Source organism: Crotalus tigris, unplaced genomic scaffold, assembly GCF_016545835.1.
Source record: "Crotalus tigris isolate CLP2741 ecotype Arizona unplaced genomic scaffold, ASM1654583v1 scf7180000017841.2860490, whole genome shotgun sequence".
NCBI classification, from domain to species: domain Eukaryota; kingdom Metazoa; phylum Chordata; class Lepidosauria; order Squamata; family Viperidae; genus Crotalus; species Crotalus tigris.
This window is the reverse complement of record NW_024096667.1, coordinates 2,198,269-2,220,345: the sequence shown is the minus strand read 5'-3', so window position 1 is coordinate 2,220,345 and position 22,077 is coordinate 2,198,269. Positions and strand designations below refer to the sequence as shown.

Genomic DNA, 22,077 nt, shown 5'->3' with positions numbered 1-22,077 from the left:
TTACCAATACAAAGCTATTTTCCTACTTTATAGAGATATGACCAGGAGGGCTTTTGTAAGCTCCAACTTACAACTTATATCTTAAGAGATTTGTCCAGACAGTTTTATTTTATAAATCTGAACTGTTAACCCATTAAGCTTCTAGTATTCTGTTTCTTTTTTTATAATCATTTTAAATTTTTTATTTGAAAATAGGTATTCTTGTACTGACCAATTTTCTATTTGAGATTTTTAAACTTAGGCTAATCTTCTTTATCTCTTAAACATTTCACAAATAATGTAAAATAACAAGAACAACCTAAAAAAGGTCCAGTTTTTTAGGGAAAAAAGCCTCCTTAAGGAAAATATTTCTTCCTATTTTTTTCTAGTTTCTGGAGCTTCATATCTCAAGTGAATCTAATCTATCCTGTGTAATGCTGTATTCACGTCTTTCCTAAATCTAAGTCAGGCTCCAAAGATTGCTACAGAGAATACCCATTTAGAACTCCAACAACGTAAATTTAAATTACCACGATGCTTTTTCCAAAACCATCGCAACGAACCTACATTGGAAAGATACAGATGATACATTAATAATCCCACTCAACTGATTTGCTCCTATCGCGAAATTCCAAGCAGCGCAGACTAGAAAGGAACGCGACTAATCGATATATTTATACACCGATAAATAACGAGAAAAGCCAACACATACACACAAAATATATATACAAAGATGAAAACCTGAAAAAGGAAACAAAAATACAGAGCTTCCGTTAACTACACGAAGCCAGCAAGCAAACAAGACCTCCAGCCAACAAAACAGGCAGGATCGCATCTGCATCGGCACCGGAGAACCGTCTAAATCAATTATTCTCCTTCTTCCAACCCCACTTTGCTACCTAATTAATTGCGACCTATCCTGAGACCGATATCACTTCAATTGTGCACACTATGCTGCCCTGGGATTTGTGAAAAACGAGTTTTTATTAGAGAGAATAACACTCAGAGTTCCCTCTGCAGGCAGCCATTGCAAGAGGAAAGGAGAGGATTTTACGACATCTCCCAGCATGCAGATAGCCTACAACTCCCATATTGCACCTGCTCACCGCCCTAGTTAACCCTTTTATTACCCGCAGCTAACTTTCTGCCACCAAGCTCGACAGACCGTTTTATCTACAGTACTTTGTCCTTTCTGCCAACATCTAACACGGGAAGATACCTTAAAAACATTCACCTGCTGGAATCCAACACGCATGCATGTATCACTCCCATCCCTACCCCCCCCCACTTCCAAAGAAATCCATGAGAAGCAAGGAATATATATATATATATATATAATTACTCACAAATAATAACTAATAATAGCAATAAATATTAACAAATAATAATGGATCTGCAACTGCAGTCATCAGCAGTTTAATCTGAATAGTATTTGTGCAAATCTCAGAAAGTTTTATATATAATCATATCCTTTTGTGCACCTCGTGCACCTTGAAGAAAGAGAAGGAATTTATATTTCTTAATTAAACCTGGTCGCTCTAGCAGTTCTTAAAATAACCAACTTTATTTTTTCAAATTCAGAATATTTTATCCCCTAATATAGCAAAAATAAAGATTTACAACAAAAATCTCAAAGAGATTATTTCTATATACAACATAAGAATTATATATTTCAAATATTAGTAAGCTTTTCTACTGTTTTTAGTAGGCTTTCCTACTGAATTAGACAAGCCAACAAATTAGTTTTATAAACAACAACAAACAAGAAGTGCAACCCTTAAACAGTATGTTTTTTAAAAGAAACAGTGCGTCTTTAGAGTAGCCTTAACAATTATAACTATAATGGGCATTTACTTTTTTAGAAAAATATATTTCTCTCTTATTTTTCCTGTGTATATTTGAAGTAACAGCCATAAGATATCATTGCCCCTCCCAAAACAGCCATTCCAGTTATTATAGTTTGTGCTGCAATATTCACTATTACTGCATAGGGCTAGAGATTTTCTTGACTTTTACCATAGTTATACCATAGTTACATAAGAAATGATTGGTCAAAACAAATTCAAACATCTCAAATCAATCTATTCCTCTTGAAATACTTACTTTTGTACAAGTAGTTGAAACATATTAACTTACTGTCAATGTAGCTTTTTCTTCTATTTCTCATTTATTTTAGTCCATGAAAGCAAAGCAGAATAGTTTCTTTCTTTCTTTCTTTCTTTCTTTCTTTCTTTCTTTCTTTCTTTCTTTCTTTCTTTCTTTCTTTCTTTCTTTCTTTCTTTCTTCCTTTCTTTCTTTCTTTCTTTTTCTTTCTTTCTTTCTTTCTTTTTCATAAAATGCTGCCACGCATCTGAGTAAAATAAAACATTTCTATTATGCTTTCAATCTTAAAGCAGTTTTTTTCAATCTAGTGTAATCCCCCCAAAAATCCAAATTCCTTGTCTTATCACATTGTTAATATGTAATATCATCTCCAAAACTAATGCAAGTTTTTTGTCCTTATTTACCATAAGTAGTTCTTTGGTTATATTTTACTCAAAACTTCTCACAGAAATGCCCATTTTCAATAGCAAATATTTCAGTATTTCTATTTAAAAACCCTTTCAACAACTAGAGATGTATAGCACATTTTTTGTTTTTTACTTTTAAACAGAGGAATTGGATTTTTTTCATTTTAATTAATACATGGGTTGAAGTCATGAACAGGACCATAGAACACAAGAATTGCAAATACCAGAAACATCAGAGATTTACTTATACCATATTCCATATATATCTAAAATCTCTCTCTTTCTCGGGACATACATCTGCCCAATATATGGATAAACTTCTCATGTACTTTATGCTATCAGTATTAGCTTTTAAAAATCACTTACTAAAATATCTTGATATTAGTATTTCAGTTAATTTTATTCTTACTAATATAATAGTTTAAAATGAAATGGTTTAACACAGATGCACACTCCTATTATATTTTTTTCCAAAGTTTCATAAATAAGAGAACAAAGACTTCATATGATTTGTACATGTAAATAAAAGGGGGAGGAAACATAAAACACACTTTAAAGTACAGATAATTTCATTGTCAAGATAGACTAAAATTTGAAATTAAAAAGAGTGAATATTTTGATAAGGTATATAGATAAGATTTCCTGACAATCTTTATTTTCAGCTAGAATTCTTTTTGTTTCTTCAATAATGTAATACAAAACACTAATTACACTTTTTAATATATTTTAGAATATATTTCACAGGAATATTTTTATACTATTTATAAATAGTGCATCATCTTTTAAAAAATGCCTTGATTTTGATATTTTCGTATTGGAACAATATGAACAATATACATGGCCTTCTATTCGAGATTTATTTTCCTAAACTTCCATAAGCTTCAAATTCTAATAAATAGAATGTTTTATATTTCTAGATAATCAGAATGGAATAAATAACCTATAGTATTAAAATCAGCTAAGCTACTCAGGTGCCACCAAGCAATCTATTCTCAACTACTTCTTATTTCCAGTCTGTTAAATATGGCATAAAAATAATAATATAAAACAAGTCAGAAATGCTAAGTTTGTAATACAGTAGTGTTTTATATAAACTAAATTGTGAACCTTCTGTATTGTAAAATTTGCTTTTATGGAATGGTACTGCCAACAAACACAGCAAATTGAAACCATCATTACATCATAACTAATTTTCAATGAAGCTATTTTAAAACAATGTTTATTCAACTTGTTGGGAATTTTCTATATACATACAACAGTAATTATTAAAAAATTGCAAAAGAGACATTGCATATATTCATTTCATTAAAGGTTACATAGGAAATATGACTGGTGACAGTGTTGCTTATCAAAGTAATCTATTGAAAAATTGTAATACCTCTTTACTGTTAAGAATTACTGTTTATAATTTCTTTTTCTACAATCTAAAGCTACCTTCCATTTAAATGTTTTCATACTGAAATAAATTTGACTTACATAAACACAGATTCAGGTGTTGAGCTGTTTTTAACTAATATTACAATGTTTCACTTACTTGTTATGCATATTTAACAATTTTATCATCCTTAACTAGTTTGAAAAATGCTGAACATTTTACAAAAAATAAACAGATTTGCATTGCTTAATATAATAAAAGCAACGAATTTAAAATTAAAGTTTTAAATTTTTAAATTAAAGTACAACTATTTTTTTTCAAATCAAGAAAATATTTAAATAATAGCAATACAGAATTTACCTGTAATCTGCCTAGATTTTTTCCATTACATACTGTGAAATTATTATCTCGAATATCTTCTGTAAATTGTGTAATTCTGTAAATTGAAAGAGATATAACAATAAATTTGCCAGGTCATCAGAAATAATACAGGAAACCTATACATGTTTAAAATATAATCCGGACTTCAAAAGGTTTTAAAATGCTACTTCCAGGGTGGGTGGAAGAAATGAAACCATCAAAGTGCTATTTAGAAGATATCGGAAGAACTTTTTTTTTTAAAATAATAATAAGTTTAATGACTATTGAATCTGTGTATCAATGCAAGGCCATGTGAAGATGTTTTCATCAATTTAACCAATACAAGCTTTTGTTTAAATTATGCTGATGTTTTATCTTTTTTTTTTAAAGGTATCACTGAATTATATTTTGAAAATAAAATGTCTACAGGATATCTTTTTTATGAAGCTGAAAAAATCCTTTTTCTTCTTAAAAATATGAAATGGAATATCCTGTTGCTAATTGTCCTTCTGAATAAATGCTCATTCATTTCCAAAAACAGGTCATAACATTTTAAATAATGCTGCATGAATTTACTTGCAGAAAGGTTCAAATCTTTCAGCTTAATTTTTCACTATAAGGCATTTTTTCAATATCACTGTATATTTACTATTTCATATTTTTTTGTTTTCTTTTCTTTTCCCTTTAATATCATATTACTTAGGCAATAGATGCACACTGTTCCAAGGATAAAGGCCTTTAAGGACTATCGATTTATAATAAATAATCATTACCTTTTTCTTTTTTAAAGGGAAAACTTAGGATTTCAGTACAAGATCTAAAGCAGATTTGAAATGCCTTTTTTTCTCCAGATTTTAATCCTGATTAAATTATGTTGATATAAGTTTATATCTAACCTTACTGTGGAAGTTCAGTTATATTCCCTGAGACAAAGCCCATTTCTCCCTGATTTTAAAAATAAATTAAATATAATACTCTCTCAAATATTTTCCCCAGCTCTTTGTCTTAACTTTTGTTGCATAATTTATTGATCATTATTTTTTTCTATTTTAGTTTCATATTAAACTGATATATATCTTTACCTGATTTTGTGAAGAATGAACTGAATAAGTAACACTCTTTGTTTTCATATAGTATCTTTGTATTTCATTAAGTTTGGACAAGAAAAATGCCCTCCAGGAACTGAAGTAATAAGTATTCCCTAATTTAAAAAGCCACAACAAACCAGGAACTGAAGTAATAAGTATTCCCTAATTTAAAAAGCCACAACAAACCAAAATAACCTCCCCTCATGTTGGCTTATTAAAATCTCCATACAAAGCTATTGTAGTTTGCCACAGTATATAGCAGAACTAGTTTGAAGGTACGTACAATTATTCCCAAGAGAAAACAAGCTCAGACTTTCAAAATTATGGTAAATATAGTTGACAAAAGGCCTGAAGTTCTAAGGTACAGTTTAAATCCTCCCATTTGACTTGGGTTCCTGGAAATATTTCTTAATTTTCTAATATTACAGAAGATAGTGAGATCAGATTTACATTTAAATCTTATTTGCTAGGGAGTTTGATATTTAAGGCAGAAAGGTTGGAATATTCTACTTTTAAACCATTTGTTTTTGCTACTGTTCCTCCATTGCAGCATTGGATGTCTTAATTTTTTACTTTTAAATTGCTTTTGAAGTATTCCTAAAAATTAACAATTACATTTATGCATGCTATATTTTCTTACTATTGCTATTATTAAGAAAACATCTTTATTTATGCACATGCGAATATTATTGTCTCAGTAAAATCAGTTACCACACAGCATTGTGTATTTTTGATTTCTAGAACCCAGATTTTATCCTAATACATACTTTAATTCTAGCAAGCTTAAAGGCAGGCATCTGACTCTTTTTATTTAAAACAAACTTTCTTTGAGCATGTATCAAAATTGTTTATTTCAAATTCCTTTTTCTCTAACTTTATTTAAAACACTAGAATTAAGCTGAGTTAAGCTATCTTGTGATATCCTATAGCTGAACCCATTTAAAAAATGTATTTAAACTTCCTCTTGCACAAAATCAGACAAAATTGTGAGCTTAATTAATAAAATCAGAGTGAAGATTGCTATTTTTGATCATATTGTTTCTCTCTCACGCCAATGTACATGTATCATATAAGAAGCATGGCAGTTTAAAAGGCATAACTTTAGCCTAATGACAAGTCACAATGGCAAAATATGCCATAGATCATTACCAGATTTAAATAAACTTGTGAGATTTTCAGTAGCTTCAGGTTTGTTCTCCCCAAAACTGTTTTATGCTTTCGCTGGTTTTATTTTTATTTTTAAAATTTGGAAAACAAGCAAACAAACCTGGTAGTTCTAGTTTCAAAATATCTTCTACCGATTAAGTCACTAAATAAAGATGCAATGATAGAGTAGATCTAACTCTTACATCACTGGCCACAGAGAGTCAGGATGACAGAGAGATCCTTTCCACAACTAACTCCAATGGTGTAAAGCTAGCGCCAGAAGAAAAGAAAGGAGAAAGCCCCAGATAGTAGCCAAAGTTTTGAATTCATTGCTTCAGAAGTCCCTCAATCTATATCAGATTAAAAAAAAAAAAAAAGCTAAAAAAAGAGTCACTGGGGGGGGGCATATAAATTTAATAAATAAATAAAAACAGAAAGCAATATTAAAGCGATGAGATTTACTGGGATATCAAACTATACTCTCCTTTCCCAAGCTTTTTGTTTTCCAACAAGCAAATCTCCAGATATAGGCTTGGAGGCCAATCTCTGAGGTCAAATTGAGTAACTGAACAAAGCAAAATTTGTTCTATTAATAAGGTGACCAACTGTCCTCCTTTAGGGAGGACAGTCCTCCTTTTGTAAATTCTGTCCTCCCTCAAAAAGTGTCCTCCTACATGTCCTCCTTTTCGATATTTGAAGACTAATCTGCAGGGCTTTTTTTTCCCCTCATAGAACGCTCAGAACGGTGTTCCGGCACCTTTTTTTAATGGTTTTTTTTTCAACTTTTGCATGAGCTGTGCTACTCCCACTATTGGCTTTCGAAAGCCAATAGGAATTACTGCTGAGCGCGCCAAAACACCTGGCTGGCAAACTTTGCACATGCAAGTTGTCTGTATTATTGTTGCAATGAATAAAATGATTCTTTTATTTACAATATTTTTTTCTTCAATTTATTTGTGTCCTCCTTTTAATTGTAAAAAAGTTGGTCACCTTACTATTAATGCTTGGTGGGATTCACTTTATTAAAACACTAATATTTGCCCTTAAGGAAACAGAGGCTTCCAAGAACACTTCTTAATCTTAACTGGAAAAATACTACATCTTTCACAGTGATGATGATAAAATGATTTTTTTTAAAAATAGAATTATTATTGAGAAAAATTTTAGCGAAGTAAAAATGAGAAAAGAAAATAAAGATAATGAAGAAAAATAGAAAATAGTAAAGCAAAAGAAAAGAAAGGGGGAAAAAGGAAAATAAAGATTATAAAGAAGCAGCTTCTGATCTTCTTTACAGTTATTAACACATACATTTATATTTTTCCCTTCTCTCTCTAAAGTTACATCATAATTTTCTCTTCCCATCTTTAAACTCATCATTACAAGTTACCTTTTCTCTTTTTTTTCAGCAAAAAGTCCATAAAGATTTTATAGTCACTGATAAATGTAGCTGTTGATCGTTCTCTAATCAAACACGTTAATTTTGCCACCTCTGCTACTTCTATCATATTCACCAATCATTCTCTGTTGTGGGTTTTTCTGTCTTCCCATTTTTGCACATACAATGGTCTTGCAGCGGTAACCATATATAAAAATAATCTTCCATAGCTCTTTTTTAATTGGCTGTCCAGTAATCCCAGGAAGAAAAGTTCTGAATGATAAAATTCTTTTATCATTCTACATATTTGAAACCATAAATTTCTGGATTTTTTTTTTTTACCAGGCATGATAAAATGACCCTTCTTGGGGCAAAGAGACGTTCATTTGCAAGATAAACGTGAAGTATCTTTATACATTATAGACTATTTTTCTAGAATCATATACCAAAGGTACATGGTTTCGTCATTTCATCACTTAAAATCTTTTTTAAAAAGGGTCTAGCTGGCCCCATTTTCAGAGTGCTGTGCTTGGCATGCTACACAAAGCATGGGTTGACCCTTGAGGACCTGGAAATTGTATACTCTTACAATAAATTATGAGATGCATTTTGAGATGCAAACCTAAAACAACATTTCTGATAGGAACCAGCTTGGATTCCTCTGATATCTTAATTTGTACTTATTTAAAAATAAGTACAAATTAAGAATATGATGATTAAGGATAAACTCATGTTTTCTTACAGTTCTATATTTGATACTTTAAAGAACAGTGAATTTAAAATGCTTGCCACTCTGAATGTAAATAAAACTGAGCTGCAATTTTGATTGTTGATTTCATCAATAGATTTTTGTGACTAGTATAAAATAAAATAAAATGCATTATTTTTGTAATTAAATAGCTATTAAACAAAGTAGTAGGGGCATATAAGTTTTATTTATTTCAGGTTTAAAACTATTTGTCTGTTACTATCTATGCTAACTCAGAACTAATATTGATGGCCCCAGCCTTATTTGATCTTCCAGAATGCTATGAAAATGTGGCTTTTCCCCTCACGTTTAGAGTCAAAATATTAGCAGAATATAATATATGTGCTTTTGGAGTGGCAAGTTGGTCATGAGGCAGTTATTCTATTATGAATAATCTGAATGGTAGTTTTCTTCTTATTTTTATTGGTTTTATGTTTTTTTCTGTATTTTTGTTTGTTACCTATTCAAGTTATTTGTTTAAGATGGGCAGCTATATAAATATTCTAAATAAATAAAAAAAAGTGCATGCAGATAATAATGACTTAAACAATCATAACTTAAAATGTAAATCAGTAACTGGAAATAATTCTTAAATGATTTAATAATAAAAAGAGAAGAAAAAAAGAATATAAAGTCCACTGAAAAAAACCAGCAAAAAAATATATGGTATTGTAGCCCAGCCTATGTGTGGTTAAGAAAGTTTGTGTATCAGAGCCAGTTTTGGATTACCAGCTACATCAGTTTTTCTTAATACAGATCTCTCAAATCGTTCTGGACTGCAGATCCTATCAGCCTAGCCAATATGATTAATGGCCTAGATTGTAGAAAACATAGCGAAGATGATTATAAAGATGTTATAGATGAGATGATGCAGTGATTTTTTTGTAAAAAAAAAAAAAATGTGCCGGAACTCACATACATCATACAATCTGCCTTGCCTACCCTACAAAGTTCCATCCCAAAAAGATGCCGGAACTCCGTTCTAGGCATTCTATGACAAAAAAAGCCCTGAGAAAATGTTATAAAGAACATGAGATTGGCAAATAATAGATTAGAATGTTAAGCCTAATGGTTACTTGAAATTCCAGCTATGACAATCTGATTTACAAAGCTTTATAGCAGACAAATCAAAGAAACCCTAATAATGGCTTAGAATAATCTCTAAAAAAACCATTTTGGTTTGCAAACCATTGTTGATCATTTTACATCATGCATGAATTTATCATCAAAAAGGAATTTTATTCTCCAAAACAAAATGAAAACAAAGTTTACTGCAGTAATGAACTCACCTACCTCCCAATCTAATTTATTTATCACGACATATTTGCAAGATTAAAATACTGCTTTAACTTCTTTAAAAGGAGTAATAATTAAATGGAGGAGTTATCGGATTTGGGTAGGGCAAAATTCATAATTAGGGGATAGTGGAAGTATAATGAAATGTGTTATGTTGAATGCTATAATATACCTCTATGTAGACTTTGGATTGTTCTGTATGTTGAAAAAAATATACAGGGATATGGAGCTTCAATTTTTTTTCTCCTGAAAAAAGCAACAAAAGTCCTATTGCAATTTTAAAACTAACAAAATCAATTGAGGTTTTTTTTTAGTTATCTGATACAGTAAACTAAATACATTTTTGTCTATGAAAACCTATGTCATAACCGTTAGCTTAGATAACTCATATTAAACCATAATATATAGAATAACAGAATAACAGAGTTGGAAGGAACCTTGATGGTCTTCTTGTCCAACTCCTACTCAGGCAGTAAACCCTGTACCATTTCAGACAAATAGTTGCCCAATCTCTTCTTAAAAACTTCCAGTGTTGGAACATACAGTTCATTGCCTTTGTTTTAGTTTATGCAATATTTTTGAAACTTGGCAACTTTGTATGGACTTCAACACTCAGTACTCTGGCTGGGGAAATATGGAAGCTGATATCCAGACATCTTAAATTGCCAAGTTTACTCTAGAGCAGTGTTTCCCAAACTTGACAATTTTAAGGCATGTGGACTTCAACTCCCAGAATTCCAGGCAACGTTGCTGGCTGTGGAATTCTGGGAGTTGAAGTCCTCATGCCTTAAAATTGTCAAGTTTGAGAAACATTGCTCTAGAGGCTTTGTACTGCAAAATTATTTAAAATTTAGTTATTTTAAAATTAACACATTCTTGATTTTTTTTTATCTTGCATTGTTTTAATTGTATTTTTATTACTGTTGTTGTTACCTATCCAGAGTTATCTGGCACAACATGGATGCTCATATAAATCTTGTAAACAAAGAAATATTGTTTTAAAAACTTAAAAAGTAGAACAGCATATAGTATTGTCAAGCCAGATAATTGCATGCACTTGGTTGGCTGTCTCTAACTCTTACCCTTGCTGCAGAAAATCAGATCATCCTTAGATGGGAAGAAAGAGATATATAAAATGCTAATTTTTTTTAATCGAATGATTATCCATAAATTTACTGTCCAGTTAGCCTGAGAATTACAGAATGCTGGTAAGAGATGTTCCATAAATATGAAAGATAATAAAACATCTGTCTTCTTGTATTGGCACAATATTTTATTTTGAATTTAAACTCTGACCAGTTCTGAAAGTTAGGCTGGCTTTAGAAAGGCAAGATCTATCTTTCCTGAATAAGTGAAGAATTAAACAATGAATACTGTATGACTGTTTACGGACATCTTTATGATTTTTTGAATAAGGCAGGACTAGATTTCAGAGTTTTCTGGTTTCTAGCCTGCTGCCTTAATTATTGTCAAACTAATCATTCATTGAAATATTCACTACAAATAAAATAATAGCTTATTTAACCTTGGTTATTTAATATACATAATTGATTAGATTTTTGGAGCCATAATAAAAAATTCTAAGTCAAAATTAAGGAAGCCTCAATGTATGTATAACTAAACCATCTATTGGGCCATAGTATTAGATTTAATTGTAGATCAGTTCTTCCATTTTATGTCAATGTCTTAAATGTGATACCTGAAAAACTAATTAAATTGTTTTTGGTAGAGTTACTCCTGCCAAAGATTGTAAAAGAATCTGGCAAAACATATAATACTAAATTATATATTCCAATCATAACTTGATTAATACACTGTAGGGGCCTGATTCTCATGTAATGATATAGTTGGATTCCCACTTCATATTATAAGAAACCAAACAAATCACATTCAGTTAAATTATTGATAGGATTCACACATTACAATATCTGAACCATAATACCATTTGCTTATATGTGATTAACCACAATGCATGAATAAAGCAACAGTAGTCCCAAAGGTGCTTTTTCACCGTTGGGACTGCGATGATCTGGATGACTGAGAATTTCCATTGACATCAAATAACAGTAGCTTAACATTAAGTATAAATTATCTCATCCTTAAACTATGATGTGTTATTTAGGAAATTGAGTTCCATTAATACAGTGTAGACCCCCTGTACCTTTAACATTTGCTTTAGCTCATGGAAGCAAAATGTACTATATTTTACATGGGATCAGTGATGTGCCAAGCCATAAAACATGGTTTATAAATCGGAGCAAAAATATGCAAAGCAATTTATATTTACATTGAATGTGAAGCATTAGAAGGCATATGATATGTGAATTAGTTCAGTGATTCCAGATAATTTTGTAATATCCTCATAAGTGGAAGATTTAATTGATAAGATAGAACTTGCCTACCTCATTCATGACTGGATCCTTTATGATTTTCTAGTTCTACTATTGAAATGCTACTATATATATATATTAAAAATGGTCCATCTGAAACTTCCAGCAAGCTAGAGGTAATAATGGTCCTAATGCAGCCCAAAGTATTAAATTTGCTTATACCAGTTTCTTGGTATAAATATGTAAATTCATTTGATTCCAATGAAAATTAAGTATTCCTCTGCTTTAAAATTTATTTGTTTTGAAAAAAATATTATTTTTGGAAAGGCTTTTTTGAACCACAAGCAATCATTACTGAAATGAATAGAATTTTTGGAAGCAAACTGCATATGATATGCAGTTGTTATATGTTTATGGAAGAGAAAAATATCTCACTGTTAGCCTTAGAATCTTAGTTTACGGATGCAAAAGAAGCTGATTTAGTAAAAAACACGAAAAATCTATTCTTAAATCTAGTGTTTTTTCCTTACAACCTAAATTATTTCCATAATCAGGATCTGATGGTATTACCATCTGATATATCATATAATCTGAACCATGAGTTTGGTTGATTCAAAGCCAAATATTTAACATTTCACTGTGAAATGATCACAGTCATTTGAACAAATAATTTCAGTATGTCTAATCTTAATTACTGCACTTAATTTAAATAGATCAGGCATTGCTTTTGTAAAATTTGCAAGCATGCAATACGTAGATTACACTTTGATTAATAATTTTGATCTCTATCTAAAATATTAGTATAGTCCTGTTTTTATGCTGCTCCATTTAATTTGGAAAACTGTAAGGTCTTTAAATTGGAGAAGACATAGGCAGTTCTTCTTAACAAATGTTTGCATCATAAGTAAAATTAAGTGAGCACTAGCTTTTGAACTACCAGCATAGAGTTCTGTATCTATTAGTATTTCTTACATTTAAGGCTCAGGTAAAATACAATAATAGATTATTGTAACACTGTAGATTTGAATGAATTGATTAAAATAATATTTCTCTATATTCTGAGATTTACAGTGTTGGATACATATATTTTTTAAAAAAACATATAGTTTGGAGAATCTAGATAAGAACATTGTGTTTATATGGGTTTTTTGGCTTATGTTTTTGATTTCAGTGCTAAGAATTTTCATCTATCTATCTATCTATCTATCTATCTATCTATCTATCTATCTATCTATCTATCTATCTATCTATCTATCTTGGAAGCCAACTTTTAAATGAATGACAGATAAAGTCATAATTTAAATGATCTCCAGTAGGAAAATGTTTTTCTAATCATATATATATATATATATATATATATATATATATATATATATATATATATACAAGATAGATAGATAGATAGATAGATAGATAGATAGATAGATGATAGAGTAGAAGGATGATAGATGATCATATAATCTTATAATTAAACATTGATCTGTTTAATAACCAGGTTTATTTATTCTTTATATCGTAACATGGTGTGAATATACTGCATTTTCTTGCTACAAAAAAGATACAAATAAATCTGAAAAGGCACACACAAAAAAATTGAAAGCCCAGAAAATACCTGAAAACAGGAAAAAAAACCTTTCCTTGATTCCAGTATAGAACATGGCTCTATCTTTGAAGTTATATTATTTACTCACTTCGTATATTTTGCTTCTTACACTAGCCTTTAAAAAGTAACTGTAAATTAGAAATGTAGGTTGAAACAAATGAAACAAAAGATATTCCTATTCAAGTCATACATTGGTTTTAGTTTTTTCTTTAAATTCCTTCACATATAATATCAAATATCAAATCAAATATTATTTCAAAATATTTTATTTTTGTGCCTTGCAACTGAAATTTTCATAGTAATCTTTAGTTAAATCCTTTTATCAGATGAAAGCCTACCACTGTCCATATTAGAAAAGATAACTTGAACAAATTGATATAAAAATGATTACATTTTAAGAATATTTAGGGAACAATGTATGGATTGTCCTTTCACTGCATTCCATGGAGTCAAATAATATTCTTACACATATGGTATTTTGCAAGAAAATATTTTTGGTATCTATTTAGAGAAAAGTTACTGCATAAGCATTATAATAACTAGCTGTAGAATTTTTGAAGATAAAAAATGTTTAAATAGAAACCATTCTGTTAAAGGTAAGCTCCCCCATAATAAGTTAAAAATTATTATTTATGTATTTTTTAAGAAAAAAAATCTTTCATTGTTGATATGGCTTTAGATTTATGGAATTTGGACAATTAATTCCCATGCCAGAAAATACTGTAATTTAGAAATATTTAGTGTTCTTCAAAAAAAAAAAGCTATTAAATAAGATATTCTTATGCATGCTTACTTTTCAGTTCATTCTCAGACTCAGGAAAAACCTGCAGATAAACTGCAGTCTTCACAGGAAATTTAACCCATATCTGTTCAGAAGTAAGTCCATTTAAATTCAATCCTGTTTATGTGTACCAGGAGGCAATCCCCACTAATTTCTGCCAAATCATTGGATGCAGGAGTTAGATCTTAGCAATGGTCCATTGATTTATATAAATTTGATATTTGCTTTTCGGTATTTTATGTTGCCATCACTTTCATGACTGTCCAAAGAAAGTAGCTTCTCCTCAAGAAAGTTTGCACATGATTTTCTCCTTAAATGTCTTCATTTCAAACAATGCAGTTTATTCTATTTTTAGTTTTAAAAATAAACAGAATGTACCTTTGCATGTTTATGTACTGTGATACTATTAAATGGAAAGTATCTATTAATTCTGAGGTTAGTTCTCTTCTTTTTGTATCATATAATAAAGTATACATTTTAGCTATAAAGCAATCAAGGTCCAGAGTGACTTGCTTTTCAGAGACAGTTATTGAATTTCAATTCCACTCAAATAATTTTAGAAGTTCATTATGTGCATTAAAAAAAGTTTTCCTTAAGTTAATATTGCGGCAAATTACTCTTACATGTTTTAAACGTTAATGCTTTTTTTTCAAATTCAGAGAATTTGCTTCTCAAGAATGGCTATATGATTGCTATATTCTCTTTCAATAACTTCAAAAAATGCTGTAGATTTCTTGATGACTATACATTACTACTAAGTTAAAAATGCAAACTTTCTAGTCTTGTTACGATAACATATCTTTGTTGCATAAAGCTTTAAAAACAGTATCTGTCTTCTTTCAATTTAGTCAAATTAACTTTGTACTTCAGAATTACAGATATAATTCCTCTTGATTTTTAATCTGCTTAAAACTGATTGTTTTTGGAATCACCCATACTATTAGACCAGTGGTTCTCAACCTTTTTAATGCCGCGACCCCCAACCGGTCGTAAGTCGAGGACTACTCAACCGGTCGTAAGTTGAGGACTACTCAACTGGTCAGCACCGTTTGCAGACTGGGACTTTTGGTGGGCTCAGCAGGGCAGAGACAGCCTGGACAATTCCTATTGGCTTTTGAAAGCCAATAGAATTAGACTCTATTCAAGAGAGTCTATTCTATTGGCTTTCAAAAGCCAATAGAATAAAAGGGAGTAGCACAGCTAAGGAAAAGGGGAAAAAAATGGCAGACTGCGTTGTTTGGCGACCCCCGTGAAATGGTCGTTCGACCCCAAATGGGGTCCCGACCCACAGGTTGAGAACCACTGTATTAGACAGAGCAAGGGTTACCTCAGATGACAGATTCTTAGGAGTAGTGCTGATGTCTTCTTAGATTGTTCCTCTCCAAATGGTTCCTCTGTAGTATACTACACAGTTTTTCCTGAGACCCCTAATCTAACCTGCTACTTCAGGTAAAGCTGTTCTGTCAAAAGTATTGATGTAAATTCAACTACTGGTCCAGCTGCTATTTGTATATGAAATGTGGAAACAAGGCCATTTTGTCTGGAAGAGCAAAGTATTTTGAAATAACCTTGTACTAAAATTGAAATGAGGCATTAAAAGAAACAGACATAATGTCTGAAAGGTTTGGTTTCTTTTAGTAATTATAATGTACAAGTTATCTCAGAATTCCTTTTCATAGTTCTATACATGTACCCAACCATGGTAACTATTTTTATATGACATATCCTAGTGATAGTGCCTTCATTTCATTCCAGCCCATAGCTGAAGCAGCTTAATATTATATGTGGTGAGTCTAGTTTTTTTTCTTCTCCCAATAGAAATTTTGCCATGTATATGATCTAACAGGCTTTATCAATGATATGATTGCTGATGTATCAAGAGCTTGGATCTACTCAGCCCTTATTAATTGTGTTAAGCTTTCACTTCTGGTTGCTGGGCACTGTTCCACATGGCCATTTTGGCATGTCTATAGGGAGACGACGAACATCTGGCTTTCATAGAGGCATCTGCTTATGAAATACAAGAATAACACTTTTTGAAACACATGTCAAATACTTAGATGGATAAAGCACTAGACCTATGCTTTAAAAAACAGGAGTAGATCTGTGATACAAAGAAAGTTGATTCAAATCAGTAAGCAGAACAGGGTTTTGACAATCATGTGTTGCTGATCTTGCTACTAATGAGTTTCTCACTGCTGCTACCAACAGGAAGCTATGCATGGCTTTGCTTTTACTTTTTATTATTTTGGTAGAGTTTTTACTTTTTATTACTTAGGTGGAATGAGCAGGACATTTTGCCCCTTCTAGGAGCTTGCTGGACCATTTTCTCTTAACATTAGTCAAGGACAGAGTTTGGCATTGTTAGTTACTTCAGCCCATGTCATCTAAGTGCCCATTAGCCCAAATGACAGCTAACAGACTTGGAATAGAGATACAGGATGAAGTAGGATGAAAGTTTCCTGATATTTCTCAGGTTCAGAAGAGTTGTAGGTGGTTTTTCCTGTTGTCAGATGATGCTTGTTAGGAAGGAAAATTGGACAAATCCACCAATTGCTTTCCTGAACCCATTCCTGCATTAAGGCTACAGGGACACTATCTTTTACCAACTTTGTTACTCAAATAGGATAGGGCTTGGCAATCAAACAGGCAATTTTATACTAGCATAATTTTTGAATTGAATTGAACACTTTATTTGGCCATGTGTGATTAGACACAAGGAATTTGTCTCCGGTGCAGAAGCTCTCAGTATACATGCAAAGCTACAGAATAATGATAATAATATCAGTAAGGGAGGGGGTTATAAAGATGACAAGAAGGATATATTATAATACTACAGCCATACTACATGGATAAATACAGGTAGTCCTCAACCTATGACCACAATTGAATCCCAAATTTGTGTTGCTAAGTGAGACATTTGTTAAGTGGATTTTGTGCCATTTTACGACATTTCTTGTTTGTTAAGTGAATCACTGCATTTGTTAAGTTAGTCACACAGTTGTTAAGTGAATCTGGCTTCCCCATTGACTTGCTTGTCAGGTCACAAATTTGATCACATGACTCTGGGACACTGCAACTGTCATAAATATGAGCCAGTTACCAAGGCTCTCAATTTTGATCACATGATCATGGGGATGCCACAACAGTTGTAAGTGTGAAAAACACTCGGTATTTTCAGTGGTGGTGTAACTTCAAATGGTCCCTAAATGAACTGTTGTAAGTCGAGGACTACCTGTATAAATACACATTATTTTTGTCAATCAATTGAAATAATATGCTTGTTTCCTCTGGACTCATCCTGAGTTAGATATGAAGGCGAAGCAGAACTTCAAATTATGAAATGAAGCTGATAGAGATCTTTTACTTTTTTATGCTATCTACATATCTTTTCAAAATATAGAAATTGTTATTTCTTTCTGGTTTGTTTTCTTTCCATTTTTTACCAATAAATAAATAAAGTAAAGTGGATTGTGTCCTACATTCTTGTACCATCTTTTTATTCAGTGGAAATGAAACTGAGGATTCAAATACATCGTTACCAGCAACCATTCTCTGTCACATGATCAAACATCACAAAGGTATACCATTTGCATGAATTTAATAATGTTATTTACCAATTTGCTTCTTAAATCCCTATTCCTATTGGCTAACAATCACAAAAAGTACAACCTTTCCTCCTGTTTTGTATTTGGCAGTTGTTACTTACTGCCCTTTTCCACCATCCAATACATCAGGGGTATCAAACTCAATTTCACTGAGGGCCGCATCAGCATTGCGGTTGCCCTTGGGGGGCCTGGTGGGTGTGGCCATGGTGGGTGCAGCCTACTGGGTGGGCGTGGAGTGGGTGTGGCCTATTGGGTGGGCATGGCCAGCTCTACATCGTTCGCGTCAAGGGGGCCTGTGGGGGCCTGGACCGGAGTGGGACAGATCTGAGGGTCTCTGGCAGAAGGGGGTGGGACCAGAGCAAGTGCCAAGGCATGATCCACTGGAGGAGCCTCACTGTTCCTCTCAGGCCATGTGGGGGGGGATAGATGGTGGTGCGGGCTGCTCAGAACCCTGGGCAGCAAAGGTCAAAATGCCCAGCCTGGCCCTCGAGCACCCATGGCACCAAGCCCAGCCCCACTTCCCCAAGGGGGCGCCCAGCTGCACTTACCTCCTCCTCAAGGCTGCTGCTGCTGTGCTTGCTCTCCTTAGCCAGGTTGCTCATGATGGGTACGAGGGCAAAGTCAGAGGGAGGCCCATTCCCTCTCCATGGGATGAGACTCAGCTTTGTATCCAAAGCTTCCTTAGCAATAGGATGGGAGACCCCAGGAGGAGGAGACAAGGGGATGGCAAAAGGGCAGCAGGACTGTACTAAGGCAGGACTTCCCTCAGACCCCCCCTCTTCTTCTTTCCTTCTTTCCTTTCTTCCTTCCTAAGTACAGAGTGGTGGGAAAATATTTGAGATGAGGGAGGGAGAAAAACAGGCAAGAAACGCAGCCAGGGCCAGGACTAAGGCAGCAGGGGCCGTTCCCTCACTGTTTCCAGGAGGGCTTCATGGGTCACATGAAACCACTTTGTGGGCCATATCTGGCCCCCAGGCCTTGTGTTTGACATGTCTGCAATACATAGTTAAGTGCACTTGATAGTACCCAGATAAACCCACTAAAATGGGTATAGGGTTATTTACACTATGAGTGAGAATTGTTCGTCTTCTATATCTCCAGAAATGTGTTTCAGAATAACATTTTAGCTGTTGAACAATATATGATTTCTTATGCTTTCTTGATTTCTTATTTTAATATTTTGATATGATACACTTTGCATTTCCCATGTAGTTTCTCTGAAAAATGAGAAAAAAAAACATAACAAATTGTCAGTTTTCTTTGCATAAAATTTTATTTATAAATAAACTTTGATAACACCTTGAAATAAATATTTCTTTTGTCAAAGCAGCTAGGATATATCAGTTTATTTCTCCTAATCTTTAATCTAGTTTTGTTTTTCTGTCATCTGGAAAACAGCAGAAGAAAAACTTGTTTGAAAAGAAATAGATCAGTGAGTGTTTTTATTAATGTCCTTTCCAAAAGTTGACAGTATTTTTCCTTCACTATTAATCCAAATTCTAAAATTTCAAGAAACAGTGTAAAATGAAAACTCTATATTGTTCCACAACTTAACATTTTTATTTTGGGGGTTTTACTGAACAATTTAAATTAAGGTTATATGTTAAGTGTGAATTGACTAACAATTTGATTAGGATTTTGAAAATGTAGTGTTAAATGTGAATAAAAACAGGTTAATATCATTCATATATTTTTCAGATAGCTGCTCTGGATATTCATATACTTCTGGAAGTACATCACATATTTGTAGCATAGAAACTGACAAAAATATATATCAATATTGAAATATTCTTGCTAAAGGAATAATTTAAACAACATGGAAACATGGTGAACATTAGCATATACTGTATATAGAAATCTAATGCAATACTGTATAGAAAATGTTAAAAACTCACAATGAAGCTTTAAATAGGCTTCTGTTAACTATAAAACTAAAACATCTGGACCATGAGTGTATAAATGCATGATTAGTTCCTGTAGTGATTGTAAAACCAAATGATGCAAATTTGTTAACACACACAGTGACATTAAGAGACAAATCCTAGCCTTAGTACTTGAATCTCAATTTCCACACAGGTAAGTAAATCCAACATTGGCAACATGACATATTTAATCATTTAAGCCATTTTGGTTCTTCTGCAATTGCTCATAATTGGGTTTTATCCTGCTTAAAAAGGTACAGAAGATGATAGTCTTAGGCTTGAATGCTTCCCAAAGATGTGAATTTTTTCGCTCAACACTTAAGAATTTAAACTTCTTTAACTAGATTTTTTTTGTGGAAGAAACTTTATTGGTTTTTTAGTTTTTTAAAACAAAATGCTCAAGACCCACCGCGGTGTTAGGGTAGTCAAACATCCAAAGACAAAACATATATACATAATTCAGTCAATACATCTAGTATTCCCTCTCTTTTTCCCTTAGGTAACATAATTTATTTAAAATAGTCCAATTCTAGCTTAATTTTATTCAACCTGTACCTGATTTTAAAGCTTTAGAAATTTACACTACCATAATCAAATTAGCTTTAGGTACAAACATTATCAATTCGGGTATCCCTTCCAAATATATTCTAGTTCCTTGATTTTATCATAAATCTTATTTAATTCTTCTTCCACTAATATCCCTTAATTAAAATAAAATATTAATCTATCCTATATGTATCTAGTCCATTAATTAATCAATCTCTCTAAGCAGACAGAAAAAAAATCAAACCTTAAGTCATTTTAATCCATTAAACAGAATTCAAAGTACATCCAGTTAATTGTCATAACTAATAACATCCATGTTATCAAACAATCAAATCATCTTATTAGATTAATTCAACATTACATAATAGTTTTCTTACGAGTAACCCTATTGTCGTAAAAAAAGAACATACTCTTAATCAATTTAATATATATTTCCATTAATCACCCCTTTTTCTCTTACTTCTAACTCCAATCTTAATCCTAAAATCAATCCATAATTCTAGATTACCTTTAATCCATTACCTAAAAAATCTCCTTTTTAAGCTAAAATATTGATCTATCCTAGACCTATCTAATCCATCAATCAATCTCTTTAAGATGACAGGATAGCATCAAACCTTAAATTATTTCAATTCATTGAGCATCAAACAAATAAATCATTTTGTTAGTGATAGTAATTTTCATATAGATAAACTTTATATATCTTCCATTAGTCGCCCATTACTCTTACATCTAACTCATAATCTTAGTCCTTAAATCAATCCATAATTCTAAATTGCCTTTAATCCATTACATAAAACTATCACTTTCACTTTTTTTCAGTCTTATTCTGGGTTTCTTCTTATGCCAAGTTTCCCTTCCTGCTGATAAGTCTCTCTTTATTGCTTGTAGTATCATTTGAATCAGTGAGAACCATCTTAGCCTCTGCATCGGCCCTCTGACTCTCTTAACCATAAAGTCTCGTTGCTTTAACATTTCAAGTCTCAGTCTTTGCTTTTTCTGGTCCTCAGTACCATAAGTGAATTGCTTATAAGGCAAAATCAATTTCTCTTTATTCTCAGTTAAGTCCTCTTCTTGTGTAATCTGTTTTATAAAAGAATCGGGTGTAGTCTGAAAGTCAATTTTGAAGTTTGAAGGAGAGATTCTGTTTCTTAATTCTGTAGTAAGCTCTTACATTGTAGCACATATTTCTTCTTTAGCCTCATAGATCTTTTCCAGAATAAGTTTATAAGTTAAATGTGAGTGCAACTCCATTTTAAAAATTGTTCAGCTGCCTCAAATTATCTTTCTCTTGAAAAACAGTTTGAAGGCCAAAACCATCTCCTCTCCAGATAGACAATAATTACAATATTAGCTTTTAATGAGTAGATGTCCTCAGTGAGCTAAGAAATCTTTTTCAAAAGTCATTTT

At 32.0% G+C, this 22,077-nt stretch overlaps 1 long non-coding RNA gene across 4 annotated transcripts in view; it reads right to left on the bottom strand.

Annotated features, from left to right (window-relative positions):
• Nucleotides 1-22,077, bottom strand: part of LOC120307964 — a 121,249-nt gene that overhangs the window by 10,150 nt on the left and 89,022 nt on the right. For all 4 annotated transcript variants that reach the window (XR_005556711.1, XR_005556712.1, XR_005556710.1 and 1 more), the window contains 2 exons: nt 4,225-4,300; nt 2,116-2,329 (listed from right to left, as the gene is read on the bottom strand). This is a non-coding gene — a long non-coding RNA (uncharacterized LOC120307964). The remainder of the gene's footprint in view (nt 1-2,115; nt 2,330-4,224; nt 4,301-22,077) is intronic.